We start from the raw sequence: 14,484 nt of genomic DNA on the forward strand, positions 1-14,484 counted from the left end.
GTTCCTCCTAGTCATAAACTAGAGACACCTGCTAGAAGCAATTAAAAAGAAAAATTTAGAAAAGAAAATTTAAACTAAAAACAACAAGTAAATTGCAATAAAAGTAAAAATGGCTAAAGTAATAAAAATCAAGCGTTCCTAATATCTTAGTCCCCAGCAACGGCACTAAAAACTTGATGGTTGCTAAACTAACTAAAAATTCGACTAAGGCAAGCGCACCTATCGAACAGTAGTATAGTTATGGTGAGACCGGAAATATCGTATCCATAAGGACTAAAAATACTAGTAATTACCATCTTTTTATTATCAAGCCTAAAAAGTAAAGGAATGTTTTTAACCAAAACTAATTATCCAATTAACTAAGAACGCGACAAAAGTAAAAGTTGGAAAATACTTTTTGGAAAACCGATGGAGAAGACAATACCCAAGGAAAAATCCACCTAGACTTCACTATTTACTTCTGAATTAGACGATTTATTCACTTGACTTAATCCGTAGAAATCTCTGATTTATGTTATTATCTCTCTCGAGACTAAAAACAACTGACTCTAGGTTGATTAACTAAAATCTCTTTTTAATTAAAACCCCTATATTCGCATTAACTCGATCTATGGATTCCCTTATTAGATTTGACTCTAATCTAGTAGATTTATGTCGTCCTATCTCTAGGATTGCATGCAACTCCGCTTAATTATGGATGATCTATTCTTAAAAAGGGACTTTTGCTCCACTGAATAAGCACATCAAAACCTGAATTAATATCCTAAAATATTAAAAGAATGATTAAATCTCACATTTAAGAATAAGAAGAAGTATTTATCATATAATTCAAATAGTAATAAGTTCCGTCTTAGGTTTCATCTTCCATGGGTATTTGGGGAGTTTAGTTCATAATAATGGAAAACATCTCAAAATTGGGAAAACAACAAAACATAAAGAAACCCAAAGAACTTCTAAGGAAATTGAATGGAGATCTTTAGTCTTGAAGTAGGTCCTACTTTTGAGCTGATTCCGATGGCTGTCCTTGAGTATTTTCTGCTTTCTACTCTGCGTGTCCCCCTTGATCCTCTTCTAGGGTGTTTATTTAGACTTTGGAATGCCCAAAATAGCCAAAAATTAGCCTTTTCCGAATAGAATTAGACTTTGGCTCAATAGGGACACGGCTGTGTGCCACGCCCGTGTGAAGGTCCTTAGGCCGTGTGTAATTCTGACTTGGTTTAATGTCGACACGGCCATGCCACATAGGTGTGTGGCCTAATGACACACGGGTGTGTGGATTATCCATGTGGAAGTGCTTAGGCCATGTGAAACACTGAATTAGACCCAATTTGTCCCTTTTTTTGGCCCATTTCTTGCTCCTTTTGCTATCCTAAGCTCCCCTGAGTATGAAACATGAAATTAAAGGATTAGGATCATCAAATTCATTAAATATTATGATAATCCTTCCAAAAATATGCCAAGCATAGAGTAAAAACATGTATATATTATGGTTTATCAACTTCGTATGATAAGATGAAGCATCTTGTGGTTAAACCCAGCTCTCAGGGAGAGGGTCTCATTGTTCGTGGGAGACAAGATCGGAATGCTGATAATAATCGTGGAAGGACACATGAACAAAACCCTCGCAGTAAATCTAAGGGTAGATTGAAGTCTTCAAACAGAGGTAAAACTTGTAACCTCTGCAAGAAGAAAGGGCACATTAAATTTGAGTGCTATAAGCTACAGAACAAGATTAACAGGGAGGCTGCGAATCAAAAGGGAAAACAACCAGAAAATTTCAGTGAAGCTGATGTTACAGAAGACTACAGCGATGGTGAACTTCTAGTCGCTTCTGTCAACAATTTTAAAGTAAGCAAGGAGTGGATACTTGATTCAGGCTGCACCTTCCACATGAGTCCCAATCAGGATGATTTACAACTTACGAAACATTGTCTGAAGGTGTTGTTTTGATGGGAAATAATGCTTCATGTAAAATTACAGGTGTTGGAATAATTAAATTTAAGTTGTTTGATGAAGTTGTTAGAACACTTAGTGACGTACGACATGTTCCAAAATTGAATAGAAATTTAATTTCGTTGAGTACTCTTAATTCAAAATGGTGCAAATACACAGTTGAAAGTTGAGTTTTAAAGATTTCCAAAGGTTCCCTTATTGTGATGAAAGGGCAGAGAAAGACTACCAAGTTATATATTTTGCAGGGTTCTACTATTGCTGGTGATGCAGCTGTCGCTTCCTCTTCCTTGTCAGATGATGATATTATTAAACTTTGGCATATGCGCCTAGGGCATATGAGTGAGAATGGCATGACAGAATTGAGCAAAAGAGGACTTCTTGATGGGCAAGGAATTTACAAACTGAAGTTCTATGAGCACTGTGTTTTTGGGAAGCAAAAGAGAGTTCGATTCACCAGAGGAATCCATAACACGAAGGGAACATTGGAGTATATTCATTCTGATCTGTGGGGGCCATCTAGAGTGCCTTTGAGAGGTGAAGCTAATTATATGCTAACTTTTATTGATGATTTTTCTAGAAAAGTTTGGGCATTCTTCTTAAATTAGAAAAGCGATATGTTTTCTGCATTTAAGTCTTAGAGAATTATGGTTGAAAAATAGACGGAATAACAAATAAAATACCTTTGCACAGAAAATGGCCTAGAGTTCTGTTCTGATGAGTTTAATAGACTGTGCAAGTTAGAAGGGATCGTGAGACACTTGACAGTTCATCATACTCCACAACAAAATGGCGTTGTAGAACGAATAAATAGAACGATCATGGAGAAGATTCGATGTATGTTGTCAAATGACAACTTACCAAAGTCATTTTGGGTAGAAGCAGCCTCTACTGCATGTTTTTTGATCAATGGATCTCCATCCGTTACCATTGAGAAAAAAACTCCACAAGAGATATGGTCTGGTAATCCTGCTAATTATTTTGACTTAAAAATCTTTAGGTGCCCTACATATGCTCATGTTGATAATGGAAAATTTGAACCGAGATCCATTAAATGTGTTTTTCTTGGTTATAAAGCCGGTGTAAAAGGGTATAAGTTATGGTGTCCTGAAAATAGAAAAGTTGTGATTAGCAGAGATGTCGTTTTTGATGAAACTGCTATGCTACCTAACTTATCTCTTAAAGACTCTTCCAATAAAGAAAATCAAAAGCAGGTGGAGCATCAAATTAATACAAATTTGACTCTTTAAGCCAGTACAAAAATTGAGAATAGAGTTGCTTCTTCACCATAATACTCTATTGCCAAAAATAGAACTAGAAGAGAAATTAAACCTCTCAAGAAGTATGCCAAGGCTGATCTAGTTGCTTATGCTTTAAATGTGGCTGAAGATATAGATGCAAACCGAGAACCATCTAATTATTCTGAGGCAATTAGCTGTGAAGACTAAGAAAAGTGGATGTTTGCTATGCAAGAGGAGATGGAATCACTCTACAAAAACGGAACATAGGATCTTGTGAAACTTCCTAAAGGTAAAAAGGTTGTTCGTTGTAAATGGGTGTTTAAAAAGAAAAAAAGGGACTTCAAGAGTTGAAGAACCCAGATATAAAGTAAGGCTTGTTGTAAAGGGTTATAGTCAAATTCCAAGAGTGGACTTCATAGATATGTTCTCCCCAGTTGTGAAGCATAGTTTGATTCAATCTTTGCTTGGTATTGTGGCCATGCATGATTTGGAGCTTGAGCAGTTAGATGTAAAAACTGCATTTTTGTATAGATAACTTGAGGAGGACATTTACATGCAACAACTAGAGGGTTTTATAGTCTCAGAAAAAGAGGACTATGTTTGCTTGCTGAAAAAGTCCCTTTACGGTTGAAACAGTTACTGAGACAGTGGTACAAGAGGTTTGATTCCTTTATGGCTTCTCATGATTTTAAAAGAAGTAGTTTTGATAGTTGTGTTTACTTTAAGAAAAACAGTGATGGTTCTTTGGCATATCTACTTCTTTATGTTGATGACATGTTGATAGCAGCAAAAGATAAAGGAGAGATAAGAAAGGTTAAATCCCAACTAAGTGAAGAATTTGAGATGAAAGATTTGGGACCAGCAAAGAAGATACTTGGTATGGAGATTCTCAGAGATAGAAAACCAAGTAAATTGTACCTAAGTCAAAAGGGGTACATTGAGAAAGTTCTTTGCAGGTTCAATATGCAGAGTGCTAAGCCTGTTAGTACTCCTTTAGTAGCCCATTTCAAACTTTCATCGACTTTGTCTCCACAATCAGATGATGAGATTGAGTACATGTTACATGTTCCATACTCTAGTGTAGTGGGATCTCTCATGTATGCTATGGTTTGTTCACGTCCAGATTTATCATATGCAGTCAGTGCAGTTGGCAGATACATGGCAAATCCCTGTAAAGAACACTGGAATGCAGTTCAGTGGATTTTAAGATACTTACGAGGTACTACTGATGTCTGCTTACAGTTTGGAAGAACTAGAGATAGAGTCATTGGGTATGTTGATGCTGATTTTGCTAGAGACCTTGATAGAAGAAGATCTCTCACGTGTTATGTCTTTACAATCGGAGGTTGTGCAATTAGTGTAAAGCAACTTTGCAAACTACAGTTGCTTTGTCTACCACTGAAGCTGAGTACATGGTGATTACTGAGGCTTGTTAAGAAGCTATTTGCTTGAAGGGACTCTTTAGTGAACTAAATGAAGACCTTCAAATCAGTACAACATTTTGTGACAGTCAGAGTGCAATCTTCCTTACAAAAGATCAAATGTTTCATGAGAGAACAAAACACATTAATGTTCAGTATCATTTTGTTCGTGATATTATTGCTCATGGTGATATGGTTGTGAGCAAAATTAGTACTCATGAAAATCCTGCAGATATGATGACTAAGTCACTTCCTATAACCAAGTTTGAGCATTGCTTAGACTTGGTTGGTGTTCATTGTTGAAGTTAAACCCTTAAGGGATTTTATGGAAGAGGTGGAGAACTTGTTCATTGAGAGTTCGCGATAAAGAACTTGCTCATTAAGAATTCGTGTCAAGGTGGAGATTGTTAGAATTAAATGACCGGAATCCTTATTTAATTAAAATACAGTGGTAAAATAAAATAAAAGTAAAATCTATATAGAACTACACTTATTTTATTTTATTTTAGAATAAGGTTTTTTAAACCTTATTAAACTCCATCTATTTTATATTGATTAGAATAAGGTGTTTCAATCTTACTAGAATATGGCTTTACAAGCCTATAAATAGACATAATCTATTCCTCTTGTAATAATTCGAATTCGACATAGTGAATTTTCTTCTCCTCTGCCCGTGGTTTTTTTCTCGAAAGGGTTTCCACGTAAAATCTTTGTATTTTTATTTTATTTTATTTTCACAAAAGGGTTTAGAGAATTCATTTTTTACTCCCTGTATTAGAAGTGTTTAAATGGCATGTACATAGACAAAGTGAATTTTATACTAAGTTTGTAAAGTTTTCATGATTGTGAATAATGCTTTTAATGTTTTTAAGATAAGTTGTGGTCATGATTCGATTTGGCCATGTTTTAAAGATGAATTTATGTTCAAATGAGTGTTCATAAGGTTTTATATGTTATAATGATGTTTGGGGATGGTTAAAGTGTTTTTTAATCAATTGTTAGGTCTCCTACATCAAGTATCGAGACTAGATCCCTCAAGTATGGAGATTGGAAAGTCAGTATCTAAAAAGATATGGTGAAGCTATGCCAAGTCTCGAGACTTGCCTTTCAAGTCACAATACTAAATGTAACACCCCTTACCCGTATCTGACGCCGGGATAGGGTTCGAGGCATTACCAGACTTAAACATTCACAAACATGCAAAATCGGGTCACAAAATTTTGTCCAAAATTTAAACTTTTCAAATACATGTATACTGTCCCTTATATAGGCCTTTGAGGCCTAAAACATACATCAGGGTGGTTTGGGACTAACTGAGAAATTTAGAAAGTTTTGGGAAACTTAAAAAAATTTTCATGAAATAGGGTCACATGCTTGTGTGGAAATAGGGACATGCCAGTGTGTCTCCAACACGCCCGTGTCCTCAGGCCGTGTAACTCTTTGTTTATGATGTTAGCAAAACAAATTGAACCACTCGGCAAGATCACACACCTGTGTGCTAGGTCGTGTCCTCCACACGGTTGAGACACATGGCCGTGTCTCTTCCCGTGTGGCTAGCACTTAGGCTATTTTCCAAGCCTTTTTGTTACCATTAATACCTCACATACTTAAATACATTATAGACACATACAATGTAGCATCAAGTAAATGATTAAACATCCTCCCTTAAAACTCAATTGTAATATTCATATATCATCATACATGTGTTTTGCTTACTCATTTTATACCAAGTCTAAATACACCAATTCGCAATCAATTGAACATGTCATTTTGATTATTACTTATACATTTATACCATGCTTGCCTAAGTCATTCCACACAAATTTCAAGTTCAAGCATTATTGACTTATTGCCATATCACACTTTTATTTTCTGACCACTTCGTTTGGTCATAAGACATTCATCAAACATACATACCGTAATACTAACTATTCATGTCAAACAATTATAATCACATGACCACATCACAAGGTATCAATAAATAGCTTGGATAAATAGGCTTACAAGCCATAACCCATACAAGCCACATCTCATGGCTAAACACAACAAATCAATTTAAGCCAACATCTTGGCCAAATCAAAAGAATACACATCATAATGACTAAGTCCCTATACATGCCACTCACTTGAAGACATTAAGATTCAAAAATACTCCAAAGGTGGTAGCCTGATAGTGTGATGCTGCCTCCGGCAATCTCCAACCCTGAGCCAACCTGACAACACTAAAGAAATGGAGAGGAGGGAGTAAGCTTAAAGCTTAGTAAGTCCATATGAAAATATTAAGCAAATTGCAACATGATTCCATGGTAATATAACCATTATTATACTTTTACTTATATTCTGGTAATGCTATTTTCTCAAGTCATAGTCACTAAATCATTAATATCTTGAGCTACAGAACTCCAAATTAAGATCCGTTAATTTTCCCTAAAACTAGACTCGATATATTCTTACCATAAAATTTTCAGAATTTTTGGTTTAGCCAATAAGTACAGTTTATTCTTTAAAGTTACCCCTATTCTGCTGTTTGACAGCTTCGACCTTTCCTCACTAAAATATATTTATATCTTAGTACGGGATTCAGATCATGTTCCCGTCTATTTATTTTGAAAATAGGCTCATTTAGAATTTATTCATATAAATTATAACCCATAATAATTTTTTTTCAATTTTTAGTGATTTTCCAAAGTTAAAATAGGGGAGCACGAAATCACTCTGATCCTATCTCACAAAAATTCAAATATCTCATAATATGAAATTATTTTGCTTACACTGTGTCCTATATGTGAAACTAGACTCAATAAGATTTAATTTCATATTTCATTCAATTTCTAATTCGATTTCCATATTTTTTGGTGGATTTTCAAAGTCACACAATTGCTGCTGTCGAACACTGTTTTAGTGCAATATTATGATGACTATCATAGGATGACAAAATAACATGATCACCAATATTATTCATCATTCAAACATTCTAGCTCATTAATCAAATATTCATATATATATATACATGAATATACTTTCTCGCAATATATCATCCTGTAGCAAGGCATTACTCATGGGTATAACGTAGGTACCTGTACATTCTCGTAACATATCAAATAACTTTACCTTCATTATCATGCTCATCATGGGACTTTCATCGCATCATCCATTGTGATACCCGTTGAACACTTGGAATACTATTAGATACATGAAAACTTGCACATATGTGCCAAATAAACATACGTTGCCAAAGCTACCTTATAACATGTAACACATCCATAATGAACTCGGACTTCTCAACGAGCTCGGATGTTACATCTATCGCATCCATTATGAACTCGGACCACTCAACGAGCTTGGATGCTCGCATCCATAATGAAATTGGACCACTCAATGAGCTCAGATGCCACATATATCATGAACTTGGACCACTCAACAAGTTCGGATTCTCACATATATCATGAACTCGGACCGCTCAATGAGCTCCGATTTCTTAATTCCTCGTGACATGTCACTTGTATCCTAAACTATTCATAAGGTTAAAATGGGGTTTTTCTCATTGCACATAGCATCTTCATCGTACTTGTTCGTATCGTTGTAGATAATGACCGTAATATCTTTCATGCTTACAAATTCACCATTCTCATATTCATGAAATAATCATGGCATTGTTCATAATAACATTTAGGCATTTTTCACATAATACAATCATCATACCAACTTACCTCGAATGCGAGCACGACTATTTATTCCGATTTAGTCCATAATCTCATTCATTTCCAATCTATGCCCGAATCTCATTTTCCTTGATCTATAATATCATATTTAGCTTAATAATTAGTCACATCATTCATATGGGTCCAAAAATCATACTTTTACAAATTTTTATTTTGACCCCTAAATTTTCACATATTTACACTTTTACCCCAATGCTCGTAAAATGATTTTCATTCAATTTCTTTGTACTTTAAGCCTAGACATATCATTTTGATAACTATAGCAGCCCATAATTTCCACTCAATCACACTTTTATGATAAATTTTATAACTTTTACGATTTAGTCCTTTTAAGCATTTTCACCGAAAATCACTTAGAGAAAGTCGTTTATTTAACACCCAACATTCATTTTTTACCATTAGACATCAAAATACATGGATGAAATACATGGGTAAATTTTTAAACATCAATCCTAGCTCAAATAAATGGTAGAAATAGATAGATCTTGTTACGTGGATTTTAAAAACGTAAAAATTATTAAAAACGAGGCTAGAATGGAATTACAATCCAGCTTGAAAGCTTGAAAAACCTTAGCTATGTCTTCTCCATGCAAGTTTCAGCCATGGGGTAGAAGATGGACAAAAAATGGCTTTTAATTTTGTTTTTAACTCATTTTAATTACTAAATGACCAAAATGCCCTTAACTTAAAAATATTCCATTTCACCTATTTCATGTCCATTTTTGTCAAAAAATTAACCAATGGTCTAATTACCATTTAAGGACTTCCAATTTAAAATTTCAAATCAATTAGACACCTCTAACATGTAGAACTCAACTTTTACACTTTTTACAATTTAGTCCTTTTGACAAATTGAGTGCCCAAACATCAAAATTTTTGAATGAAATTTTCACAAAATCATCTCGTGAAAGTAGATCATAAAAATATAATAAAAATAAGTTTTCTTACGTTGGATTTGTGGTCTCGAAACCACTGTTCCGACTAGGCCCTAATTCGGGATGTTACAACTTACTCCATTGCACTCGTACAACTTGTATTTTTAGTCATTTTAAGCCGTCATAATTTCATTTTATGTTTTGGGCATGTCCAACCACTTAGGCAATGATTCAAAACAATTTTAAAAATGTGTTCAAGATTTTTTTTTAAATATTAAAAATTAATTTATCAATTTTTATTAAAGAGTAAAATGATGATTTTACTAAAAAGAAATAGTAACGAAAAAATGTGAATGTGACCTGACTTATTTCTGTTGGATGACTATCATTATAAGTACTGTTAAAACATTTGTCTCTTTGGAAGATTTGCAATCAGAATTGGCTATTTTAACCAAGAATTTTAGCTAATGTTTTAGAAATTGTATCTAGGAAAAATGGACGTACTGATGAAGCTCGTAACAAAAATAAAGGAAAGTTTTTCTTCTCTAAAGAATAACTAAAAGAAAAGAAGAGAGAGATCAACTGTCATGAATTCTATGGTTATGATCATATCCAAGCCAAATGTGAGAATAAGTTGAAAAGGAATGTGACTTGAAGTGGAGAAGATACTGAAAGTGATGATGCAACTACATTTTTTTCACTGTAAAAGAAAAAGTTATGGCTGTTGCAATATGTGAAGAGACTAACTATGTTTGTATTTGTGGAAGTGTCTATGAAGCACCTAAAACCCTCAGAATGGGATCTTTTATGCAAGATAAATGATAACCTAAGAGGAGAAATTACCGACTTGAACGAAGAAAGCCAAAAACTGAAGAAAGCTATTGAAGAAAAATATGTTCTAATAGTCGATCCAGAAGCTAAACTTGATGTAGAATATTTTAACTTTTATGATTTTTGAAGCTGCATTAGTTATATTTTCCCTTAGTCTTTAGGCAAATAAAATATCAGTCATTAATGCTTGGCAAATAAAGTAGGCAAAAATTTAAAAAATCAATTTAGAGTATCTTGATTTATAGCATATTTTTCTGTATTTTAATTTCAAAATCTTGCTATAAAAGTAGATGGCTTGGTTATTAAATAAAATGTATGATTTCTACAAGTTCTTTAAATGTTTTTAATACTTTTTTAACCAACAGATTGGTATCAAGAGCTATATCTTAAAGGACCTGTGAAATCAAACAACCAAAAAAACCCATAAACACTCTTCAACCATCTATATAAACACAAAACCATAACAATTAAAACATGAATATAGAAGCTTTCTTCACTGCAATTGCTTCTCCAATTTTTGAAGAAACAAATTATCAAGGATGGTGATAAGTCGTAGTTTATACATATTTTATCCCATGCTTAAGCACATTTTTGGATGAACTATCATTAAATTTGTGGAATTTGATGCTCCTAATCCTTTAATTTCATGTCTTATACTTAGGTGAGCATAGAAGAGTAAAAAGAACAAAAAACAGGCCAAAAACGGAGAAAATAGGTCAACGTGGGAAATCAACACGGCCTGGACTTTCTCACACGGGTAGACCACACGGTCGTGTCTATTTAACAGACTCTAAACACGGCCTAAGCCACCCATACGAGCGTGCCACACGGGCGTGTCCCTGTCGGGAGCAAGTCTAGTTCTATTCAGAAAAGGCCATTCTTGAGTGTTTTGAAGCATACTAAAGCCTATATAAACACTCCAGGAGGTACCTAGAAGAGAAAACACGGAGTAGGAGGCAATGAATTGCTCGAAGAAAGCCGATTGATCCATCTTAGAAGCCGGATTCTTCTTCAAGACTGAAGATCTCCCTTCAATTTCCTTCAGGGGTTTTTGGGTTTTCTTTATGTTTTGTTATCATTATTCTTCTGAGATGTTTTCTTTTACATATATGAACTAAATCCCCTAAATACTAAGACGGATCTTATTATTTTCTGAATTATATGATAAATACTTGATTTGTTCTTAATTATGTGTTTTTAATTCTTGCTTTAATATTCCAGGATATTGATTCAAGTATTGATGTGCTTATTCAGAGGAGCAAAAGTCCCTGTCTAAGAGTAGATCTAGCATAATTAAGCGGAGTTGATTGCACCTCTAGACATAGGGCGACATAAATCTGCCGGATTAGGGTCAAACCTAATAAGGGAATCTATAGATCGAGTTAATGTAACACTAGGGGTTTTAATTAGAAAGTGATTTCAATTAATCAACCTAGTGTTAGATGTTGGTAGCCTCGAGAGAGATAATAATATAAATTAGGGATTTCTACGGATCAAGTCAAGTGAATAAATCGTCTAATTCAGAGTCAAATAACAAATGAAGTCTAAGTGGAATTTCCCTTGGGTATTGTCTAAATCAATCAGTTTTCCCAAAAGTATTTCCCCAATTTACTTCTTGTGCATTCTTAGTTTAGTTAATTAGTTTAGATAAAACAAATCCTCTTATTTTTAGGCTAGGTAATAAAAAGAAAGTTAATATTAGTACTTTTAGTTCCTATGGGTTCGACATTCCGGTCTTGCTATAAACTATACTACTGTTCGATAGATGCGCTTGCCTTCATCGTGATGATAGTTAGTTTTCAAGTACAATCAATCATAAATATAAAACTTATCATGCATATATCAAGTTTTTGGCGCCGTTGCCGGGGAACTAAAATATTAGGAATGCTTAATTTTTAATATTTTAGCCATTTATTGCAATTTAAATTTTATCTTAGTTTTGTTAATTGCACTAAATTTTCTTTTGTTTTCTTCTGACAGGTTTTTTATAGTTTATGACTAGAAGAAACCCGTCAGGACCATTACTCTTTAACAGTGAGATTGAAAGCACAGCTTGCAGAAACCGAAGAGAAATAAGGCGAAACCTAAGAAACATAGAGGAAGGACAAGAGGAAGATATCCATAATACAACTGAGGAGATGGCTGAAAATCAGAATAATCATCTTCCTCCTGTGGTTGCTGCAGATCCAATAAATCAGAATTCTGCTCCTCATATTATGTATGATTATGCTAAACCTAATTTAATAGGAACTGGATTGAGTATAGTTAGACTTGTTATTGCTGCAAATAATTTTGAACTGAAACCTAACACGATTAAAATGATACAATAGTTTGTTCAGTTTGATGGTTTGTAGGACGAGGATCCAAATGCTCATTTGGTGAATTTTTTAGAGTTTTGCGACACTTTTAAGATCAATGGCATTTCTAATGATGCCATTCGCCTTCAGTTGTTTCCCTTTTTGCTGAGGAATAAGACTAAATAATGGTTGAACTCGTTACCACGAGGATCGATCACCACTTGGGAACAAATGACCGAAAATTTTTGCTTAAATACTTTTCGCCGGCTAAAACGGCTAAATTAAGCAATGATATTTCTTTTTTTGTGCAGATGGATTTAGAAACACTCTATGGTGCATGGGAGAGATACAAGGATCTATTGAGAAGGTGCCCTCACCATGGGTTACCACTTTGGCTACAAGTTCAAACTTTTCACAACGGCCTGAATCATTCGACTAGACAGATGATTGACGAAGCTGCTAGTGGAACTATCAATAATAAGACACCTGAAGAGAATTATGAATTTATAGAAGAGATTTCACTAAATAATTATCAGTGGAAAGTCACAAGGACAAAACCGACAAAAGAAGCTGGCGTTTTTAACATCGATTCGATCACTATGCTCTCTAATCAGGTAGAACTTTTGAATAGAAAAATTGATGGTTTACTTGGCTCTTCACAGGTTCACCCAGTAATGCAATGCGATACAAGTGGAGGTGGAACGAGAAATTCAGGATACCCACCCTATGGCCACAACATGGAAATCGAGCAATTAAATTAAATGGGTAATAATCCTCGACCTCAAAATAACTCATACAGTAACACTTATAATACAGGTTGGACGAACCACCTAAATTTCTCATGAGGAGGCCAAGGGAATCAGAGACCACCACCCCCTCTAGGCTTCCAACAACAACCTTACCAGCAAGAGAAAAAGCCGAACCTTGAGGAGATGATGAAAAAAAATTATTTCAATAGTGGAAACCCATTTTCAGAACACTGAAACTGCACTTAAAAATTAGCAAGCATCGATCCAAGGGCTCAAGAATCAAGTTGGACAACTGGCTAAGATGATTTCAGAGAGACCACCAGAAAGCCTACCTAGTAACACCGAACCCAATCCAAAAGAGCATGTCAAAGCAGTTACACTAAGGAGTGGGAAAGTGTTAACTGAATCTGATAAAAAGCCACTACAAGAAGCTGACAGAAACGAATGAGAGGAAGTAAAACCCGAAAACAATGACAATCCAATGCCAAAAGAATATAAACTGCCAATTCCATATCCAACAAAGTTGAAGAAAGACCGCATGGATGCACAATTTGGTAAATTTCTTAAACTTTTTAAACAACTGCATATTAACTTACCTTTTGTTGAAGCTATATCACAGATACCTACATATGTAAAATTTTCAAAGGAGCTTCTAACAAATAAAAGGAGGTTTGAAGACTTATCTACAGTGGAACTTAACGAGGAGTGCTCGGTCATACTCCAAAATAAACTGCCAACCAAACTGAAAGATCCAAGAAGTTTTACTATTCCCTGCTTAATTGGTAGTTTGAATGTTGATAAGGCACTAGCTGATTTAGGCGCTAGCATTAATTTGATGTCATATAAAATGTTTAAACAACTTGGTCTTGGGGAACCTAAACCCACAAGGATAAGTATCCAACTAGCTGATAGATCTGTTAAATATCCTAGGGGTGTTATAGAGGACGTACTTGTAAAAGTAGATAAATTTATATTCCCTGTTGATTTCGTTGTGCTTGACATGGATGAAGATGTAGAAGTGCCTTTAATTTTAGGGCGTCTATTTTTAGCCACTGTTAGGGCTATTATTGATGTGGGTGATGGTAAATTGGTACTTAGAGTAGGTGACGAAGAGATTATTTTTAAAATTTATGATGCCATGAGATTTTCTAGGGAACAGGATGGCTCATGTTATTTTATTGACTCTATTGATCATGCTACTCAAGATTCTTTTCACGAAATCGTACATAAGGACACATTGGAACTGTGTCTTGCCAAAGGAGAGGTGGAAGATGATGATGATTCTGAGATAGGGTATTAAGGTAAACAATAAACTTAAGGAAAAACCTTCTATTGAAGAACCTCCCAAACTGTAATTTAAACAATTGCCAAATCACTTGGAATATGCATTCCTTGGAA

At 34.6% G+C, this 14,484-nt stretch overlaps 1 non-coding gene across 1 annotated transcript; it reads right to left on the reverse strand.

Annotated features, from left to right (window-relative positions):
• Window positions 1–12,615: 12,615 nt before the first annotated feature.
• Window positions 12,616–12,722, reverse strand: LOC121231366 (small nucleolar RNA R71). The gene has a single exon (XR_005929426.1). It is a non-coding gene; the product is annotated as a small nucleolar RNA R71 (small nucleolar RNA).
• Window positions 12,723–14,484: the final 1,762 nt, after the last annotated feature.

Source organism: Gossypium hirsutum, chromosome A06, assembly GCF_007990345.1.
Source record: "Gossypium hirsutum isolate 1008001.06 chromosome A06, Gossypium_hirsutum_v2.1, whole genome shotgun sequence".
Classification (NCBI taxonomy): domain Eukaryota; kingdom Viridiplantae; phylum Streptophyta; class Magnoliopsida; order Malvales; family Malvaceae; genus Gossypium; species Gossypium hirsutum.